Source organism: Garra rufa, chromosome 17 (genome assembly GCF_049309525.1).
Source record: "Garra rufa chromosome 17, GarRuf1.0, whole genome shotgun sequence".
Taxonomy (NCBI): domain Eukaryota; kingdom Metazoa; phylum Chordata; class Actinopteri; order Cypriniformes; family Cyprinidae; genus Garra; species Garra rufa.
The window spans coordinates 7,654,399-7,676,855 of NC_133377.1; positions in this window are offsets into that span (position 1 = coordinate 7,654,399).

Sequence of the window (22,457 nt, forward strand, 5' to 3'; positions counted from 1 at the left end):
AACCACAAACCACACACACGCAGTACACATTTGTGTCATCTGCAAGATCAATAGCTGATTTCTTTTGAAGCCCCCGCTTTCCTCTCCTCCTCCTCGGCTCTTTATCTACAACACCTCCTCTGTCTCTCCCTCTCTTCTCTCCCCAAGAATTGTTGATGGATTAGCAGCACACTCCGTCCTCTTAGTGCCGCATGTGAAGAGACAGTGTGGCACACGGCCAAACACCCTCCACCCCAGACGAGCTTTAACCTTTACTCTAACCCCTCCCTCATGCTATATCTCATTACCCCCTCACAGATTAGAGTGCATATATCTGTCTAATCCTTGTATACATTGTCATCTTTAGTGCATACTGTACATCCTCAGCTGACCTCTCTTTATGGTTTATATAACAAGGAGTAGATAAGTGCTTTTGCCTCAGAGATGCTGAGACAGTCTCTTACTAACAGTTATTTGACCTGAGGAGGAGCAGCCGTGTTGTCTGACTGTGACTAAGTACATGAGTGATCTTGTTTTGCTAATTTCTGACTTTGAAGCCATGTTTTAGTCTAACAAACAAAACATGCTTTTCAGCCTTTTATGTTTGCGACTAGATCATAGCCAACTAGAAACATGTAAACATTTGCCTGTCTGACTCTGTTTAGTCAATATGCTATAACACATTTCGCACATGTTTGAAATCTAGTCACAAGTTATCTGGTATAAACACTGTCTCCAGCAAGCCAGAGGGCAGTAATGAGCAACAGCCACTAAAATTACAGGAGTAAAAGTAGTACAGCCTCTCAATAAATGTAAAAATGACACTTAGCAGCGCTAACTCTATTTTATTTGTTGACATTCTTAAAGCAGTATTCCATGTTCAGTACAAGTTAATCTCCATTAAAACCATTGGACATAATGTTGATTACCACAAAAGTTAATTTCCACTTATACATGTCTCCCTCGTCTACTTGTGATCCGGTCGACCAAAACGCTTAAAAATCCTAATACCAGGTGTAAACAGGGCCTGCAATTACATTTGAATGGCAACGCAATGCCATAAACCCTAAAACATCTAAATGGCCCTCATTGGCCATTCATTGTTGGTGTCTCAAGTAACCTTGTTTTTTGCTATTTTTCAGGTTGATTTTTTTTTTTAGTAATCATCACTATGCTATTATGGAAGCACGTTTCCGTCACTGAATAAAAAATAAAAAAGGTTATTGCGACTTTTTCAGTTTCAATTTGCAAGTTAAAAAGTTTTTTCAGAATTGTTTCATATAAACTCATAATTGAGAGTTGAGTTTATATTTTGCAATTAAGACTTTTTTCTCAGAATTGAATGATATAAACTCGCAGCCTAAAATAAAACCTCAACCATTTTTTGAAGGGAAAAAAGACAGATATGTTCTCAGAATTGCGAGTTTATGTATCACAATTGCATGTTATAAAGTCAGGGTTGCAAGATATAAACCCGCAATTCTGAGGAAAAAAGTCAGAATTTATAGTTTATATTATGGAATTATGAAGAAAAAAAGGTCAGAATTGCAAGTTTATATCACGGAATTCTGAAAAAAAGTCAGAATTGTGAGTTTATATCAGGCAATTCTGAAAAAAAAGTAGAAATTGCGAGTTTATATCATGGAATGCTGAAAAACAAGTTGGAATTGCAAGTTTATATCACACAATTTTGAAAAAAAGTTGGAATTGTGAGTTTATATCATGGAATTCGGAAAAAAAGTCAGAATTACGAGTTTATATCACGTAATTCTGAAAGAAAAAGTTGGAATTGCGAATTTATATCATGCAATTCTGAAAAAAAATTCGAAATTGCGAGTTTATATCATGGAATTATGAAAAAAAGTCAGAATTGCAAGTTTATATCATGGAATTATGAAGAAAAAAAGTCAGAATTGCGATTTCATATCACGCAATTCTGAAAAAAAAAGTTGGAATTGTGAGTTTATATCATGGAATTCTGACTTAATTTCTTAGAATTGCAAGTTTATATCTCACAATTCTGACTTCATAACTCACAACTGCAAGTTTATATCTCACAATTCTGACTTCATAACTCACAACTGCAAGTTTATATCTCAAAATTCTGAGAAAAAAAGTCACAATATCTCAAAATTCTGAGAAAAAAGTCACAATTGCGAGTTTGTATTATGCAATTCTGGGGGAAAAAAAATCAGAATTGCGAGTTTGTATTATGCAATACTGAGAAAAAAGTCAGAATTGCGAGTCAGAATTATGAGATGTAAACACGCAATTGCGTGAAAAAATTCAGAATTGTAAGATAAAAAGTCACAATTACCTTTTTAATTTTTTTATTGAGTGGTGGAAACAGGCTTCCATAATCCCGAGCTAAGCTTGAAATCAGAATACTCAAGGTACAGAATACTGATATGTATGTGTGTCTGTTTGAGAACAGAGTTGTGGATTCATAGCTGTGATCTTGAGAATAATTTTGCAATTGACACACCTAGTCTGCAATAAGTTGCGCAAAGCTAGAACAATACTATCGACAACATGACAGAAAACAACAAGCTGAACCTTTAAACGACAAGATTGAATTCAAGAGAGGAACAAGAGGTCTGACTTTGATCAGTTCCAAGTTATTTTCTATGACAAGTAAGTTCCTAGCGAGAGAGAATATGTTGTGATGTTTTTCACTAAAGCAACTCTTTTCAAAATTGGTAAATTTAGAGCACAGCATATTGTGTACACCAGCCGAGATTGTATTTACCCTGCAAGCAGTTAACACAAAACAGTCCATTTTAAAAGATTACATACTTGACAGCTGGGGTACAGACCTCAGTCATTCTGGGAATAATAAATAGACAGCACTGAACTCCACCAGGGATTTTTTTTCCACCAGTGTAGATAAGGGTGCACCGCATTAGTTGGTTGAGTTCAAGTTTTCTCTGAGAGTAAGCACTTTGTCGTTCCCACTGGGGCCAATATGACCTGGCTATACCCTTTTCTCTCTTTACATTTGAAAATATCATTTTCTGGCTGTAGAGGTGCCCTCTGCCTCCTCATTGTCTCACATTGACTGGTCCAGAGCTCCAGCTCGCTCCGCTAGCATCTTTACCTATGGGACATACCCATGTACCCAAATTAAATCAAAAAAGTCTCCTTGCCGTCTGCAAAGGTTGACTTGCCAGAAAAAAATAGTCTTGTTTTAGCAAAAGGAAGGAGCCAACCCCCTCTTCCCCTGTTTCATGGGGAACAGGGGTGGCCTCATTCAGCAGAGCTAATCCCTGCCTGGTGATGTGGAAGAGAGGGCCAGACGAAGTGGCACATGTCTGGGGCACAGACAGCCTCTACCCAGCCAGTCCTGTCTGATGGCTGGAGCCAAAAGATGAGTCATCCTCAGGGAGTGTGAGGACACAAGGTCTGGAGGCAACGAAGACCTGACAGACATACTGAGGCTCCACTGGCAATCTGCTCACTATTGACATTACTGATGTACAGAATGCTTTGATGTTCTTTAGGCTCTTGTCGAAAACCTTTGAATACCACAACAGGAGCTCTTCACTTAGTGGACCCTTGCGGGCTAAAGCCATTGTGCTTTGAGCCATTATTGTCATGTAGAAATGTGTATGTAGGTCTGAACATGATGTGGGTGAATGACATATAAGAAACAGAACCCTTTCAACAGACAAAAAAGGTGCATATTAGTACCTGAGTAGTAAAATGTACCCTTAAGGTACTACCATGACATGCACATACATTTACAAACATTTGACAAATATCATGAATTATTTATTCATGAATGTCATTTTGTTTTGAGGAGTCACACCACTTGACGTGACATTTTACAACCTTGCTTGTCAATAAGAGACATATTGACCTTGACACACAGTCATGAGGGTCTGCAGGGGTCCTCTCTATGATAGCATTTCCTGTTTTATTTTTCTGCATGTTGGTTGCACCAAATGACTTTGATTCGCTGGACAAAGGGTTTAAAGCGATAGTTCACCTAAAAGTGAAAATTCTGTCATTAATTACTCACCCTCATCTCAATTCAAACCTGTAAGACCTTTGTTCATCTTCAGAACACAAATTAAGATATTTTTTATGAAATCTAAGAGCTCTCTGAACTTGTCAGTTGTGTTGCTGTCTATGCAGGGCCATAAAACGGTCAGAATTTACCAAAAATATCTTAATTTGTGTTCCAAAGATGAACAAAGGTCTTATGGGTTTGGAACAACGTGAGGTGAGTAATTAATTTACTACAGAATTTAGTCATTTTTGGGTGAACTATCCCCTTAAAAGTTGTGAAGTCTTTTTGTTCAAGTGTTATTTTTTATATATATTATAAATAGAGCAAAAAAACTAGCATCTCATTGATTGATGAGACCATGTGTCTTTGACATAAGCATGCCAGATGTTGAAATGTCACTGCGAGTGCAGCTGAACATTAATATCAGTGTCTGATCAGTTTTGGACAACTGAGCAATAATCATTTGGAGCTTGTACAACCAACCTGGAGCTCGGTTTACTACTAAAGCTTCCAGCCAAGTCGAACACTGTCCGATCTGGACTCTTGGTGCAATTAAACCCGCAGTTGAGCCCATCTGTTGGTGGTGGCTAACACTGAGATTTGTTTTAGCACAAAAACTTGGCCTACTGAGTGTCACAATGGGTCCTTGTGTTACATCTCACATCACTTGCTGAAACTATCCACCTATTGTAAACAGATAAAGGGATTAGACTAACAAATCTTGTTTTAATGGCGTAAGTGTAATCTCCTTTTTCCTGACGTTTAAAATGACCCTGGTGAAGAGTCATGCAATTAAACTAAGAGTGAAAGACTCTTTAGTGCATCCTTGGAAGAGCAGCTCATAGATTAGAGAACGTGAAAAGGTGTATAAAATGGTAATCTGACAGATTAGTCATCTCCCTATGGTAAACAACAGGGCTACGCCTGAGGCCTTTCTTTACGGTTTGTGTTGAACAATGGGGATAGAAGAATGACAAACAAGATGGACATCACTCTTGTTGTCTGAGTCCTAGAGAATGCTGTTTTTCTCCTCTATCTCAGGGGGTCACGAGGCAGTTAATCCTTCTATCAATATTTTCCTCCATTCGCTCAATTGTCCCTCCTGCATCTTCTCCAGGAGCGTCCAGTCTTGCTCCTGGAGGGCAACCTTCCTGCAGAGTTTAGCCATGACCCTAACTAAACATACCTGAACTGGTTAACTAATGTCTTCAGGACTACCCAAACTTTCAGAAGCGGGACTGGACACTCATCATCTTCTATGGACACTTCATTCATCAGTGAACTTGTCGAAAAGAACCAAGCTAAAAGTATTGGTGTAAAAGCAGGTGTATGTTAACCCATCAAATCACCATCTTCTTCCCACTAATGTCGCTATGAAAATGAAGACCTAATTTTTATTCCTCATCAAGGCTGAGGGGTTTTAGGACATAGTCCTTGGCCTCTAACTTGTCCCAGACGGAAGGATGTCTGAGACCCTGTTTTGGATTTAAATTTTGTAAGAAGGTGGCCATCCAGAGGTGGGCCCTCTTGAAAAAAAAACAGCATATGCTGGTTAGGTATGTTTTAAAGCATGGCTGCTGGTTTGAGCTGGTTTAAGATGGTCATGTGCTGGTCCTAAAATGGTCCTGAGCAGAATCTAGTTGCTTAGGACCAGTTTAGGACTAGGACATGACCTGCTAAGGACCATCTGAAACCAGCTCAAACCAAAATATGCTGGGGTGTTTTTCAACAGGAGGACTGGACACTCCTGATCTTCTCTTTTTGTCTCTACCAGGGGTCTCCAAACTTGGCCATGAAAGGCCGATGTCTTGCAGAGTTTAGCTTCAACTTGCTAAACTCTGCAGGAGTTTGAAGACTGCTCTACACCTTATTCTCCTCTTCTTCACTAGTGACCTTGTCTAAAAAAAGCCATTACAGTGGAGACCACCTTCTATCCACCCCACTTTACCAGCCTTTCTTTATTCCTCTCCAGGTTAAATGCAGAGCAGGCTCTGGGATGTTAGGACACACCCTATTGGCCTCTAACCTGTCCTGGCTGAAAGGGTGTTCTGAGACCCTGTTTGTGTTGTTGGATTAGAAAGACAGGCTTATGGTTTGTCTGCCTCAGCGTGCGATCGCAGTCGACATGTCCTTTCAGAATTCATTTCTAGCCACACACACGTACACAGAGACTCCCGCCACTGTTATTACCCAGCTATCCTCTGTTATTTGAAATGTATCGAGACAAAGTTTATATAAACCTGAAGTCCCCTGCTGGGGGGTGCAGGATGAACCCCCTCCTCCCTCTGAAGAGCCCCTGTGGATTATTATTCAGACTGATGGGCTCGGAGCTGATATGTGGGCCAGTGCTGTCACAAGCTCTCAGAGCAGAACCTTAGATTTATGCCCTGGGCTTAGCGTTCTGCCAATGTTCCCCAACGCTCCCCCAACGCTCCTGCCTGTCCAATCACACAATTAGTCTGTGACTATAGTGGACACAGTCCCTGCTGTGTATCTGCCTGGAGGGCTTCCAGAGTTTACATATATACACAATAATGTGAGCCTGTGTTTTTCTCCTCCTTAACTTGGTGCTGAATTTGTAATCTATGAGAAAGGCTCAAGTTATTTGTGCTACATAAAGCCGTAGATGTATTTTTTGTTACCAACCCCTCAGCGAATACCCTAAAGGTATTTCACGCCATGAAACTCTTTTCTTTTCTAATGCCTCACTGAGAGAAAGCCTAGGCCTTACGATTTTCTACTTAATACCTGTGGCTTCAAAGGGATTCACAAATCTAGACTGCATGTTTAAGAAAAGCATTGAAGTAAATAGTACCTATAGATATAGGTTGAGTTATTGTATTACCCCACCCCCAATGTAACAGCTCAATTTGGGGTTATCTGCATAGGGTCCTGCATCCTATTTCACCTCACTTCATACTCAAGTAGAAGCACTTGATATGCAAGTACCTCTAACACTACACTATAACCTTGACAAAAGAGGGTAATTCGGTAATCATGGTACTTTATAAGTCTCGTGCCCTATACACGCCTCTAAACACAGTGATTAATAACCATATATGCTGCTTAGAATCTGTTATTATCTTTTCAATGATCAGTAACCTTGGTTTGAAAGTGGTTTATGGATGTTTTATTGTTTTGGTGATGTCATTGCTCATGTTCACAGCTGGGAATTGGTGAATAATGGTCTGAAGCTGATTTCTCTGCTGACATAACATAATTTTAACAGTACTGATAAAGATTTACTATTGGACTAGTAGATGACCTTTGCTTTACCTTTGCTATTCATCATTTCAGCACATGGCTAATGATTTCCTGTGGTTATGTTATAGATGATGTCAAAGAAACTTGCTCAATGAGACTGTATCATATATTAAACTTGCACCCTGCATATTCCCATCAACTCTGCTTTTGTTATGCTCAGTAGGACCCAATATGAAACCATATGCAATTTAAAGTGAAATTTGACACTTATGTAATATTAAATATTTTATCTTTATTTTAATTGATATATAATTTATATGAACAATCATCTACATGGAAATCTGTTCTTTTACATATTTTCTTATGTAGAAAACACAAAGCTAGACTCAGGAAAACTAGGTTTATTGTAGCTGCAACAATTCACTGTGGGTGTTGTTTTCATTTGTTCTAGAACTCCAAGAAATGCTTGGAGGGAGCTATTGTGAGTAGACTGTCAACAATTCTTCTTCTGAAGGCCAAAAACATTTTGGTCACGCGTAGGACATTTGTCTGGTGTCTGATGCTAATCAGTGGTTTGGAGTCACGCATGGGACATTTGTCTGATGTCTGATGCTAATGGAGATGCTGCTTGAGTATGTGGTGACTGAGTGTTGTTTCCAAATCTGTTCCTTCCACCTGTTATACTGATGACACTATGAGGTTGGTGTTGTCCATGTCTATACTTTGTTCCCTTGGGTTCGGGGAACACGCAGTACTTGTGTGTGGGCTGCTCTGTCCATGTGGTGTGCTTTTGTTGAGTGTGTACACCCACAGCACTCTGTCTCCTGAGCTTCTGAAGTCACATGCTATGGGTTTGTTGATGAGAGAGGATGGGAACTCAGAGACAAGAGGTTGTGCTTCTATCTTCACGATGTGCCATAATACAGAATACAGAAGCAGACCAGACTCAGACTCTAAGTATTTCTTGAATGCTTTGCTTTACTTCCATTTTTAAATTTATGGTGTGTGCATGCAAAAAGTGAAGCGAATAGAATAATTCTAGATTACTAGATTACTCGCAGGATGTTTTTCGTGTCACTTGCGCGAATAAAAACAATGTGTAATTGGCGTGTTGCACAGATGTGTTTTCAAAGCCTCCCACGACCATTATTTCTTCAAACTGTACCCTCTACTGTTGTCTAGGCAACACCCCATGTGCGATATGATGACACGCCCCACAGAACTGAGGGGCGGGGTGAACAGAGATTAATATCATTTAAAGGGCCATGTACTGAAATCGGTTGCTGAGAATAGAGCTATTTTTACCAGGTAAAAATTAGTGTTTTTTTACACAACCATTGAGAATTTTTAATGAAAGTATATTACAAACTTTTCATTGGGACCCTAAAGCATCACATTAACTTGTGGAAAATGGGCATCCTTTAAAATGAACAGGACATTATGATAACATGACACACAAATAGCCTACTCCAGCACCAGTACCTGGTTAACCTCCCAGGTGGCAGTACTTATTAAAGTAAAAACCAGTTGGAACTGGGAAAGTCTAATGTGTGTGCACACCAAACACAAAGCAAATATTTGCATCGAATTCACTCTAGTTTACTTGTGGGATGTTTTTCGTGTCACTCGCACAAATACTAACATAAAAACAGTTTAAAAAACAAATAAACACATTTTTTTAATACAACTGGACTTGTCAAATTGGTTGTGTCAATAAGGTCTTCGCTGGTTGACGTGTGCGACAAGGCATCATGCAAATTTTCCGTTCAAGTTGACATCTTTGAACTTGTACAGAAGAAGCGTTTAAGGCATATATCGCGCGTTTCCCGCAATTGCATCACCCAATTTGCGCTGCTTGGGCTGAATTTCCATTGACTATGTTTGCAATGTATTCACACGAATTATTGTTCACACCAAAAGCAAATTTAATTATTTGGGCGAATAGCATTCTCTACTAAGTCAATTCAAAGTTGTGAATAGACCTGAATTTGTGCTTGGCGATGCAAATTGGGAGATGCGCTTGACGTGAACGCGTCTGCTGAACTTCTACGCAATTTCAAAAATTTTAACTCGAGCGAAAAATGTGCATAATGCCTTGACGCCCACGCCAATCAGCGAAGAATTTCACTTAATGTTTGGTGTGCACACACCATTAGACTTGCCCAGTTCCAGTTGTTTTTTAAGGTGTTTTTTCCAAGCAGAGCAAGGCCTTTATAACTTACTGTTCTTAAAACCACATTCCTGTCAAGCAATCAGGGGTACATTTCCAAAAAAGCAACCATGGTCACAAGCTCCGTCATTACTAATTGAGTTCAATGCAACTTGCAACCATAGTTAGATAACAGTGCTTTCGGGAAACACACCCCTGATCAGTTAGGGTTCAGTTTAGAGTTACAGTGATGGCTGGAATTGAGGATTGAACAGCATTCTTATCAAACTTCATATAATTTCCTTCTGATCTTTAAATTTGATTTAGTTTAGATTCAGTTATTTTAATTTCATTCCAAGGCCTGTAAAATAAGTTACTTGGATAAACCACCATCACCCTGAATATGCTAGTGTTAGAATTGTGTTTCATGCCTGGTTCCCATTCTGGTTGATCACCTTAACCAGATTCTATTGGTGAACACCCCAGCCCTAGCCCATAATTACTAATTGTACTAATTACCATAAACAAGTCTGGACTAATGCCTTTATGCCGGTAAAAGCTGGTCTTTTTTATCAGGCAAGTGTTATGTAATTTAAGGGAAGATAATTGAAGATAAAATACTGTAATAAAATAGCACTACAGTGTCATACAAATCCTTGTTGTTTCAAGATGCACATAAAAATGGTTTCCTTGAAGTATGACACATACACACACATACATCTGATATAGAGGAGGAGCAGTATTTCAAGACACCCACCCTAATCAAGTGCGATGCTAAATGCGTGATCCTGATTGCATCACTGCATGGTAACATTTGTGAATGGACATTTTCTGTCTAATAAACAAACATGACATTTGGTGACCTTTACAGCAGAATACTGACGATGCATTTGCAGCAGTTTGAACTCTACCGGCTTAAATCATAATAATCTTCAGTTGATCATTCAGTGAATAATGATTTTAGACACAGCTCTCGCTGCACGCTTACAGGAGCAGTTCCCTCCAAAATAAAGAACCTCTAAGTGTTGTGCTTTAAGTGTGTTTTTTTCTGCTAGACTTAGTTGCATGGTTTAATCTGGAGCCAATACTCCTTTGTACTAAGAAGGTCTTCGGGTTCCCGTTGCAATCTTTCACTCGCATGACTTTTGGAGTTTGATTGTTCTTATGAAAAGTAACCTCGGTTACCAGCATTCCCCATCAGTGTTTAATAGTTCACTCTGGCAGCTAACATGTGATTATGTTGAGTTGCATGTGTGCGTGTGACTTGGTGCCGACCGACATGTGATTATGTTGAGTTTGCGCAAGTGTTTCACTTTGTTGCCTTTTGCATGGGGAACTGGGACCGGCAGCAATCAGAGCTGTGTATTTTTGATTGATGGCGCAATCACATGGCACAAAAGACTTCATTACCATTGGACACACAATTGCTAACAAGCAATCATGAATACACACAGGTTAGTGACTCGGGCTTGAGTCTCACGCGGGACGGCAGTTATCACAAAGTCACCAGAAATTAGGGAGGCGCTTTATCAGAGAGCCACGGCTATATGAAGGTTATGTGGGTCAGCTTTAGTTTGCGCCGTTCGCTTCAAAGCGGCGCAAACAAACTGTGTAGTTTTTCTATTTCTGGCCCATACGGGAGGGGGAGGGGGAGGGGGGAGGGGGAAATACATCGAAATTCATAATTAGATGTTCAAAGTTTTCCTTTTTGCTCTGTGTAACAGCGGTATATGGGTCAACTGCTGCCAATTGCATGAACTTCAAATGAAATATCAGTGTGTCCCAAGACTATTGCTTTTGATTGTTATTTTCCCCGCTGATTTTCCTCCAGTGCAGATTGAAACTAATAAATATATAAATAAACAACCATTTGAATTTTCCCTTCTGTTCTTTTTTTGTTGTCGTATTAGGTAACCTCTAAGAATAGATGCCTGGAGAGGCAGCGGGGATCGGTTAAAAACCTGAGGCAGATATGGGTTGATGCATGTTCTCATTAGGTTGATGGCTGCATGTTATTTGGAGTGTCACTGTAATCATTATTAATTATAATAATCTGACTTATGAGTCATCATATTATTAGCATCCCAGAGCTGCGCTTATTGTTATCGCAACCCTGAAAAATAATTAATGTGTTCCTATTTCTATAGCCTAGGGCTCAGAGCTTTGGGGGAGCAGGGATTTTGTGTGTGGGTGTGTGTGTGTGTGTGTGTGTGTGTGTGTGTGTGTGTGTGTGTGTGTGTGTGTGTGTGTGTGTGTTTAGGCGGCTCAGACGGGAATCTAGACTGCAAGGGGTGGGAGAGGCAGTGCGGATGGCACAAAATCAGGTGCACGCAACCTTCCCTTTCATGCGTTCCAGCCAAGCCAACAAAGAGAGAATGAGACTACGTGATGAGAATTACACGAGCCGGCGTTGAGAACTCATGGAATACACACACACACTCACTCAAGCTCAAACTACACACTGCACACACAGCTGCGCGCACTCCCACTCACACCCAGCCACTTGTATATGCGCACACACTCTTTACACAGCCCCTCTAAAACCCCTCACACACACTCTCTGCCCGTCAGCGGTAGTGCAGGCACTATGGACGTGATAATTGTAATAAAGGCTGCCAGTAATGGGTTGTGTGGCGCGCGGCTGCACTGGCCAGGCGCTCTCCCTCTTTTGTTATGCTAATGCAGAGTGATTAGAGGCCTTCTGCAGAGCTGCGCTGCCTAATCTGACTGCTCCCCCGAGGAGGAGGAGGGGGGTTCGACACACACTGGGGATATTACACACAGGCCACGGGGTCAGCAGCCTCCAACATCATCTTACCTTCCATTTATATTCCTTTTTAATGAACAACGCACAGCAATACGTGTCAAAACAGCCAGGTTTTGTAATCATTTTTTGTGAAGATGAGCGATATTTAGTGCATGGATGAACTGTGTTTAGTGTCGGCATGTATGGGAGGAATAAGGTTGTTTGCTTTCATTTAGAGAGTTTTACATTTGTGTTTTGAGTTGTGTGTACATGCTTACACAGTTTTCGGTCACAATTCTCACTATTAACAAACTATTAGTTATGACTTTTGCCTTAGTAAACTCCTAATATGCTGGTTATTATTAGTTGTATGCTATAATATGAATGTATAAAATTGTCATGCAGAATATGTGCTTTATAAGTGCTAATAAACAGCCAATATGTTAATAATAGGCATGCTGATAAGTAACTACTTACAGTTTTTTTACAGACGCTAGGACACATTTCTCAATACTTAGGTCACTTTTGCAAAACTCTTCACACAGTGAGCACAACAGCAGTCTATGTGGGCTAAACTGAAGATCAATTATCATTGTTTTGGCACAAAATGCATTCAATAACTACATCTCTCAAATTTCATGCATTCTTTTCTCACTCAGACACAACAACTGCCAAAAATCTGTGTACGTACAGGACATTTTGCACGTGCTTACATACTGTTTTCAAAACTGTTAAACTTATGTTCAAAACAATAACATAATGCAAAACTGAATAAGACAGCAAAGTTCAACAGCAATATTTTATTGAAACAAATCTAAAAATGTGAGTAGATTAGCATTACTATTGTATCTGTATCAGTGGATGGTGTGTATACAAATTCTTGTATTTTGGAATTACTTAGTGCAAAAAAATAAAAATAAATAAACGACATAAAATATTGACGAATTCTGCATTATGTCTGATTCATTCCAGTAACATATATTGTAGTTATAAACAATATATATTGCAATTATAAACAGAGATGTGTCCTTGTTTTACACAAGAAAACACTGTGTAATGCTACATGTTGTTAGTGTTTTTTAGGTCATTGTTTTGTGGGTGACAAAGCGTGTTTGTCGACTGTCAACCTTTGCTAGTGTTCTGGAAGAATGAGTTTTTTTTTTTTTTTGAGACCTGAATAAAGTGTTTTGGTAGTTGTAGTGCATTTTTGAATGTGAAATGAACTGCTTTGCCAAGCTGAAAGTCGGTTAGGAGAATTGTGTGAAGAGTTTTGCAAAAGTGACCTAAGTATTGAGAAATGTGTCCTAGCGTCTGTAAAAAACTGTAATAGTGAGAACCGGTCCCTATACTAAAGTGTTACACAGTTTTCAAACTCATGGTTATTTTTGTGGAAATACAATGTATTATTGTAAGAATATTTCACAATATTGTTTAGGGCTGTCACAATTAATCAAAAAATATTATATATTTCATTTTGCAAATTGTAGTGCATTCAGTTCCTATTTTTATAGATACTGTAAGTGATTTCACCTACTTTTCTGACTTATTACACACATAAACTTGCATATCTAAAAGCACAAATCGATTTATATGCAGAGAGTGTGTTTCTGATTGGCTAAGTAAGTTTTAAAAACTGGATTTTAGTCTATTATGTATGTATTACCTTTAATTATTAATAAATATATACAAATAATATACACTGCTGTTAAAAATTTTGGGGCTAGAAATATGTTTTGAAAGAAATCTCTTATGCTCATCAAGGCAGTATTTCTTCAAAAAAAAAAAAAGTAAAATAATATTACAATTTGACCATTTAAGATGTTTTAAAATGTAATTTACTCCTGTGTTGCAAAGCTGAATTTTCAGCATCATTACTCGTCTTCAGTGTTGTCACATGGAGGGTCAGAGACGTTCGGATCCATTTGCAGCATTTATTAAAACACAAAACAAACAAACACAAAGGGGCAGGCAGAAATCGTCGTCAAAAACAGGCAGAAAGGTCGGGGCTGGCAGCAAGAATCAAACACGGGAAGGAGTCCAGGAATCAAAACACAGGGAAAACAAACTCGGGAAGAAACGCTCGGAAATACAGACCATACGGAACAATAAGACTTCGCAAGGTGGCTGTGTGTGTCTGTGGCTTAAATGCATGTGGGAAAATGTGAAACAGGTGTGTGCAGCAATCAGTTCAGTGGAAAACGAGGAACAGATGTGTGCAGTGATTGGTGCAGTGGCTTGTGGGGAATGCAGTCCAGAATGTGTTGTGCAAGAGTTCATGATGATAGGATTGACCAGATACGTGACAAGTGTCACATGATCCTTCAGAAATCATTCTAATATGCTGATTTGCTGCTCAAGAAACATTCACTGTAAAAAAATGATTGTGATTTTAATGGTAAAAGACTGTAAAATGCTACAGGAAAAACCTATTAATTGGTTAACTGTCAGTTCCCCTACTATATATGGTGAAAAACCGTATTGAACATGTAATTTTATGGTAAAAGTAAAAAGGAATGCATTTACAGTGAAAAAAACTTTAATTGACATTCCTAGAATTCCCTGCATTACATTTCACATTTTATGTTTTTTTAATTGAAATAACTATGCTTCTTTTTCTCATCAGTTATGTTCATTAGACTTGTATGTTACATCTAATGTTGTTAAATTAATGTTTATTGCATTATTTCAGTGTTAATATGATAGTGTTTAGTATTTGTGTGAATGACGGAGTGCACCGTCTATATATATATATATATATATATATATATATATATATATATATTGGTTAGAGTATTACAAAGGCACTAAACAGATTTCAGAACTTCAATGAGGTGGTATATTAACATTATATCAGTAAATGAAATACGTTTTTTATGTAAATTTAAATAAATCTGTAAAACCAAAAATGCTGCTACTGTACTTTTACGGTAAAATTCTGGCTACTACAGCTGTACAACTGTAAATTTTACGAAATTGTAGTGTATTCAGTGTTCAAAATCAGTTTTGTGGAAGTGTGATGTATTTTTTCATAATGCTTTGACTAGAAAGCTCAAAAGAACAACATTTATTTGCATTTACAATGTATTTACTGTCACTTTTGTTCAGTTTAATGCATCCTTGCTGAGTAAAAGTAATTTTAAAACTAATATAGCTGTATAATTTCAGTTTGTGATTTCAGTTTAAACTGTAGTATGTGTATAATTTCAGTTTGTTAGCCCACAACATTTAAACAAAACCCCCCGTTTTTATTTACAATAAATTTGAGAATTAAGAAACAGGTGATAAAAATATTTTTAAGTCCATTTGACTGAAATCTGAAGGAGCACATAGATAGGAAATATGGACATCTGTGCTGCTGCTTTCCAAAAAGGTTTTGAAAATTTCTGCCATGAAATGGTTATAATGCCAATTTCACTACATGCTTTCAATAAATATTGACTTTACACACACTTAATAGATTTCGTAAGTAACACAGTAGCACACTCCCAGTTCATCACCGTCATGGCCTCAGCATAACTCACCCTCACAGGCTAGTGAAGTTTGCGTCCTGACAGTCCGGATGACTACATTTTCCATCAGCCCCACTGGTCTGGAGTCTCTTCTTAGCGGCACTATCAGAACTATCCCCGCCACATGCTGGACGGCTGTGGGGATTTAAGTCTTAGGGCTGGGGGGCTATAGATCAGGCCAAACCAAACACACAGCGTTATTGTTGGAGCAGCTGGCTCAAGGAGGCTGGCTCACCCTGCCTGGACTCCCCGTGTCCTGCCAAGAGCAACCAGCTTCAAGCTGCGCTCTGCCCTGCCTTTGAGGTCAGCACAGGAAGAGCGTACGAGTGGGTGTGTGTGTGTTTGAGTAATATCACTGACTTTTATACATTGTTATACAGTAGGTGTGTAGGCTATTGAAGTGCTAATGTACTCGTACTGGACTTTCACTTTAGGAACTTTGTTGTGTTTCAGTTGGCTGTGGTAGATTCAGGTGTTGGATGTGATCAATATCAGGTGGATACATACTTGTTTAGTCATTCGGACTGATTAGAGTAACACCTAGTGCTTCCTCTACCTTCAGGGGATGATTTTGATTCAGCATTGACCTTTGACCCCAAAGCCGACCCAAACCTTGGACAGCTGTCAGCATCATTTAGGTTTTGTAGTCTAGTCCCTGAAACGCGAGGTTGCACTTTGTCCCTCTGTACGGCCTGCAGATCCGAGTCCTTTGATAGATCGTGACCATTCGAATTTTGTTCGCTCCATCTCCATCTCTTACTCTCTCAATATAAAAGCTTCATTTTCATCAGCCTACATGCCTTTTCATATAACCCTTCCAAAGCCCAAAGCCCTGAAAGAGGGGAGAGAGGTGCAAAGGAGGGGGAGAGAAGGGGACTTTACCAAAAAAAAAGCACTATTTTGCCAGACGGTCCCTTTGGCAAACATGCATTAAGTTGATTTCAATGGACCAGATGCTCCCTTCCTCTCAAAGCAATTTGGATGCATAGAGCTTTCCTGGCCTTGCTGGAGACTAGACTCTCTGCTTTTGATTTGTAAGTGGCTCAAATTGAGGCTCGCATTCAAATGTGTGCACATGGAGTGGCCTTGTATTGCAGCCTGTGAGTTTTGTACTGCGGGCTCCTTATTTTTCCCCAGACAAAACCCCATGGAGCTTTTTCACAGAGCCAAATGCAATAAAATGGAGTGGCATTGGATTTTATTTTATGCTTATCAGGCATTGGATTTTTAGTAATATTGTTTGTGAAATACATTTTCTTTGGGTATGGTTCTGAACCAAATATCATTCAGTAACTTATCAAAGTCAGTTGAAATTAAGCTTGACTGCTGAGGTGATTAGCTAAACTTTTATTGAGAACTGGCTCTGGTGTCTCAAAGTACCACCATTAGGTGATAGAAACCCACAAATACATAGGTATTTGAACGTGCACAATTCCTCAGGCCTCAGACGTAAATTTTGTTTGGGTGTGAATATGGAAGTGTAAATTCATTTGCGTGCCCTCTAATGGTGAAAATGAAATTGCTTTCACTAGAACAAACATTACAGAGATGCAGTGTGTCATTTCTGCAACACTGCTGCAAAAATAATGACTGTTTCCGAGCAGGTTTTCAAACCCTTCTCTGCAATTGGTCAGACAAATAGTTAGCCCTGCCCCAAACTCACACCATTGGTTGAAGTTAGGGAAATCAGCCTGTGATTGGAATAAAGCTTGATTGCTGAGGTGATAAGCTAAATTATTTTTTGAGAACTGGCTCTGGTGTCTCAAAGTATCGCCATTAGGTACTAATAAATCAACAAATACAAAGATTTCGTGTCTCTAGGTTTTTAAACACTCACAGTGCCTCAGGCATTAGATGTAAATGGGATATTTGGGTGTGAAGATGGAAGCATAAATTCACCCATGTGCCCTCTGATGGTGAATATTATTAAGCTTTCACTACAACAAACATTTACAGAAATGCAGAGTGTCACTTCTGCAACACAACTTCAAAAATAATGACTGTTTCCAAACAGGTTTTCAAACCCTTCTCTTGTTATTGGTCAGACAAATAGTTAGTCCCGCCCCAAACTCAAATCATTTGTTAAAGTTGAGCCAATATTGCTATGCCGGGCAGTTCAAACAAACGATGTTTTTCAGAGAAATCAGCCTGTGATTGAAATAAAGCTTAGGTGATAAGCTAAATTTTTGATCGAGAACTTGCTCAGGGGTCTCAAAGTATGGACAGAAGCATAAATTCATTCATATGCCCTCTAATGGTGAACATGAATGAGCTTTCACTACAACAAACACTGGAGAAGCAGTGTGTCATTTCTGCAACACAACTGCGAAAATAATGACTGTTTCCAAACAGGTTTTCAAAACCCTTCTCTGCTATTGGTTAGACAAATAGTTAGCCCTGCCCCAAACTCACACCATTGGTTGAAATTGAGCCAATGTTGCTATGTCAGGTCTTTCAAACAAACAGCGCTTTTCAGGAAAAACAGCACACGAATAGCTTTTTGTATTGCCACAAAACTGGAATTTTTAACTTTGATGCAATACCTTGAAAAATAGTGATATTCTGTACCATTTATAATACCATGAAAACAGATATGAAAAAAGGCCAGTATCAATGTATTTACTTATCAACTGGAACTATTTTATCTGGGATTCCTCAGGCCTGATAGCTTTGAGGGGGTTAAAATAAAATAAAATAACATAAATTAAAATTGTATTACTATTCTAATACAACTGCACTGTAAAAGTAAACAATAATATATATATATATATATATATATATATATATATATTATTGTTTACTTTTACAGTATATATTATATATTATATTATTATATATTATAAGTATATTCATTATTTTACACTGCAGTAGTACAATTACAATTAAACAAAATCAACGTTAATTCTCTGCTGGAATGGGAGTGGCATTTTAACATTTACAAAAATGACACTTCACATTTAGGGTATATGTTTATAAATGACACATTCTTTACAGTTGTTTTAGCATTTTGGCTTGTGCTACTCACAAAATTTGTGCATTCACACATGTCTGGGTTGATAAAGGCATTGCTAAACTTGATAATCGCTTGTGACAGTCATATTTATGTATGATTTTTCTTGCCTCTGCCGTTGATGTGCTGTGCTTATGTAAAGGGCTGCAAACGGCGTCCAGACGTCAAGCCTGATGGGAATTCAATGCGCTGAGAAATGCAGAATCACAGGGATCACATCCAAATGGAAAACCCATTCGTTCCTCCAGGACAGGGATTGCTACCGATCGGCTGGAGATTTCTCACAGGAATATGGCATTTCCTGTCTGTATGTATTTAAGCCAAGTCACGGTACACATATACTTTATATCCCCATATCTAATTCTGTTTATCTTCATTGATTCGACTGCTCTTTCAACCGATGTGGGGCAGAACAGGTCTGAATGCTGAATTATTAATAAATCCAGCTCTTTGGCAGCCAAATGTTGTGTTTATGTCTTCGTGAACTGATTTTCATGCGCATAATGATTACATTTTCTGTGATTATATAAGCTTTGGTTTTCTGGTTCACTAGAGCCAACTCATTTGCAATGTAGTGGCCCCAAAAACTATCTAGACACTGTAGGACTGTATCTTAAAGTTTCCAAATACTTTTTGAGTTTACCTCAGTTCATGCTTTCTTTCACAAGTACAGATACACAGAAATGCCATCGAAACCACAATCAAAACAAAGCCTGAGGTAAACGTGTGCACTTAAATAGCACGCATTTAAAGACTCATTCACGCTCTGTTAAACTCTGAGAGGCAGGCGTGTGAAATGCCGGCTATGCCCCCCTGCTCGGGTAATTATGAAGGGGTAGAAGACAACAGGTTGAGAGACGAGGTCAGGCTCATGCGAGAAGATAAATGCAATGCACTCACTCTGAGAGACAGAAGAAAACATCAGCTGACAGCGGCATATGTCAAATGATCAAATTACCGCCTTTCACACAGAGCGGTCACACGCGGACGAGGACAGGAAAAAGCAGCGCTAGAGAGGTCAATGAAGATGATGGCATGATGTGTTTTTACTTTGCATATGTGTGCAGCAGGTGTTTATGCCCTTTATAGCCTTGACATTCACATCAGAGTCCTGTGGAATCAAAGATAATTCCCCACTTTAGTACTCGCTAATGTCCTTTTATAACTCTTCAAGATTTAATCAATCTCCAGTTCTTTTCTTTTGAATCAGGCCTACATGGAATATGTCTTCACAATACGCTTCGCATTTGGCAGAACAGTCCATTATTGATAAAGTTCAACACATTTCCCTTGTGTGTTTGTTTATTAAAGGCTTAGTTCAACCAAAAAATTCTGTCATCGTTTTCTTACCCTCAGGTCGTTCCAAAACTTTATTTCTTTATACTGAAGTGAAAATGCACTGATCGCTTGTTTCCATGCAATTCCATTGAATGGATATAGCTTTCAAGCTTCAAAAAGACACAAAAGAATCATAAAAGCGTTATTAAAGCAGTCTATATGACTGCACACTATGTTCCAAGTCTTCTGAAGTCATACAATAGCTTAGGCAGAGAAACAGATGGAAATTTATATATTAATTTAACAATGATCTTCCTCTCTAGTGAACTAATAATAGCTGTGACTGGATCATTAAGTCAGTGATTCATAAAGAAATCATTGAATCAAACAATTCATTGATAAGATCAGATTTAAAAGAACAATTCATTGAGAAATCTGCCATCACTTTATCACAAAGAGCAAATGTTTTTGTGAATAATGACTATATTAAGTGACTTCAGAGTAGTTGTCACAATCAGGCGGGTTGAGGAATGGAGATGGAGGAGGAGAACCGGAGTAAATGAATATATATAAGTTTATTAAATGAAAACAATGAAAATGATAACAAACAAACAAAAACCGGGAGCAAGAAATGAGCACATGTAACATTAACGACGGACAGCTGGGAGTGATCAGACACAGACTTAAATACACAGAAAACAAGGCGTGGCTACAAACGAGATAACGAGGGGGAAATACAAATATGGGCATGGATGGAACCAAAAACACTAAATCAAAAGGGGGAGCAAATGGGACAAACCAGAAGTACTGGAAACAGAGGGGGAAAAAACACTAGGAAAACAGAACAGAACAGAGACAAAATACTGACATTACACCCCCCTCCCCAAAAGGCGCGTCTTGCGCCATCTAACATCCATTGGGGAGGGAGTGTGGGCGCCCTGGAGACCGCTAGACAGGGATACAGGGAACACAGGATACAGAGGCGGTCTCCAGGGCATACAGTCCAATAGGCCATGGCGGGTCTGGGGGATCAGGAAGCCATGGCCGGGTAAACAGTCTGGGGGGCCATGGCAGATCCGGGGGCTCAGGAAGCCATGGCCGGGTAAATAGTTCAGGAAGCCATGGCGGATCTGGGGGCTCAGGAAGCCATGGCCGGGTAAGCAGTCCGGGAGGCCATGGCGGATCTGGGGGCTCAGGAAGCCATAGCCGGGTCAATAGTTCAGGAGGCCATGGCGGATCTGGAGGCTCAGAAAGCCATGGCCAAGTAAACAGTCCAGGTGGCCATGGCCGGGTAAACAGTCCAGGTGGCCATGAACGAGTAAACAGTCCAGGTGGGCATGGCTGATCAGGGGAGTAGCCCCCCCCCCCCCCCAAAATTTTCTTGGGGGAACCTAGGGCATAGTCCACCCAGGAGAGCACGGAAGGGCACGCAGGAGAGAGCTCCGGCTCTGGAGGGCGCGCAGGAGAGAGCTCCGGCTCTGGAGGGCGCGCAGGAGAGAGCTCCGGCTCTGGAGGGCGCGCTGGCTCTTGAGGAGCGGGCTCTGGACCGTGCTCTAGAGGAGTGGGCTCTGGAGGGCTGGACGACCCCAGCGGAGACTCTGGAGGGCTGGGCATCTCCAGTGGAGACTTGGGGAGAGCAGGCTCTGGGTGAGCGGTCACTGGAGGGCGCTCTGGCGGCGCGGTCACTGGAGGGCTGGGCGGAACCAGCGGAGACTCAGGGAGGCTGGGCGGAACCAGCGGAGACTCAGGGAGGCTGGGCGGAACCAGCGGAGACTCAGGGAGGCTGGGCGGAACCAGCGGAGACTCTGACTTGCCGGTAGCCATCTTGGGTGCAGATTCAGGCTTGGCGGCCATCTTGGCCGGGGTCTCAGGCTTGGCGGCCATCTTGGCCAGGGACTCAGGAACAATGGCCATCTTGGCCAGAAACTCAGGAACGGCGGCCATCTTGGCCAGGGATTCAGGCTTGGCTGCCATCTTGGCCGGGGATTCAGACTTGGTGGCCATCTTGGCCAAGAACTCAGGAACGGCGGCCATCTTGGCCGGGAACTCAGGAACGGAGGCCATCTTGCGTGCAGACTCTGGCGTGGCAGCCATCTTACATGCAGACTCAAGAGTGGCAGCCTTCTTGCTTGCAGACTCTGGCATGGCAGCCATCTTGCTTGCAGACTCTGGCGTGGCAGCCATCTTGCTTGCAGACTTTAGCGTGGCAGCCATCTTGCTTACAGATTCTGGCATGGCAGCCATCTTGCGTGCAGAATGTGGCGTGGCAGCCATCTTGCTTGTAGACTCTAGCTGACGTGGCGGCCATTTTGTGAGCTGACTCTGGCATGGCCGTTGGTGGGCTTGAACATGGAGAGGAAGCCGGCGGGCGTGAGCGCGGAGAGGAAGCCGGCCGCATCGGGCTGAGGACAGCAGCGGAGCTTTGGAGGATGACTGGAGATAGGAGACTGGGCTGGTGGTTCGATCCGTTGGAACGGTATGTGGAGGTTCTTGGCTTATGGCAGGCTGGCGCGATGTGCTGTGCCTGCGAGGGGACTGGAAGATGAGACCGACCAGGATTTGAAAATTCT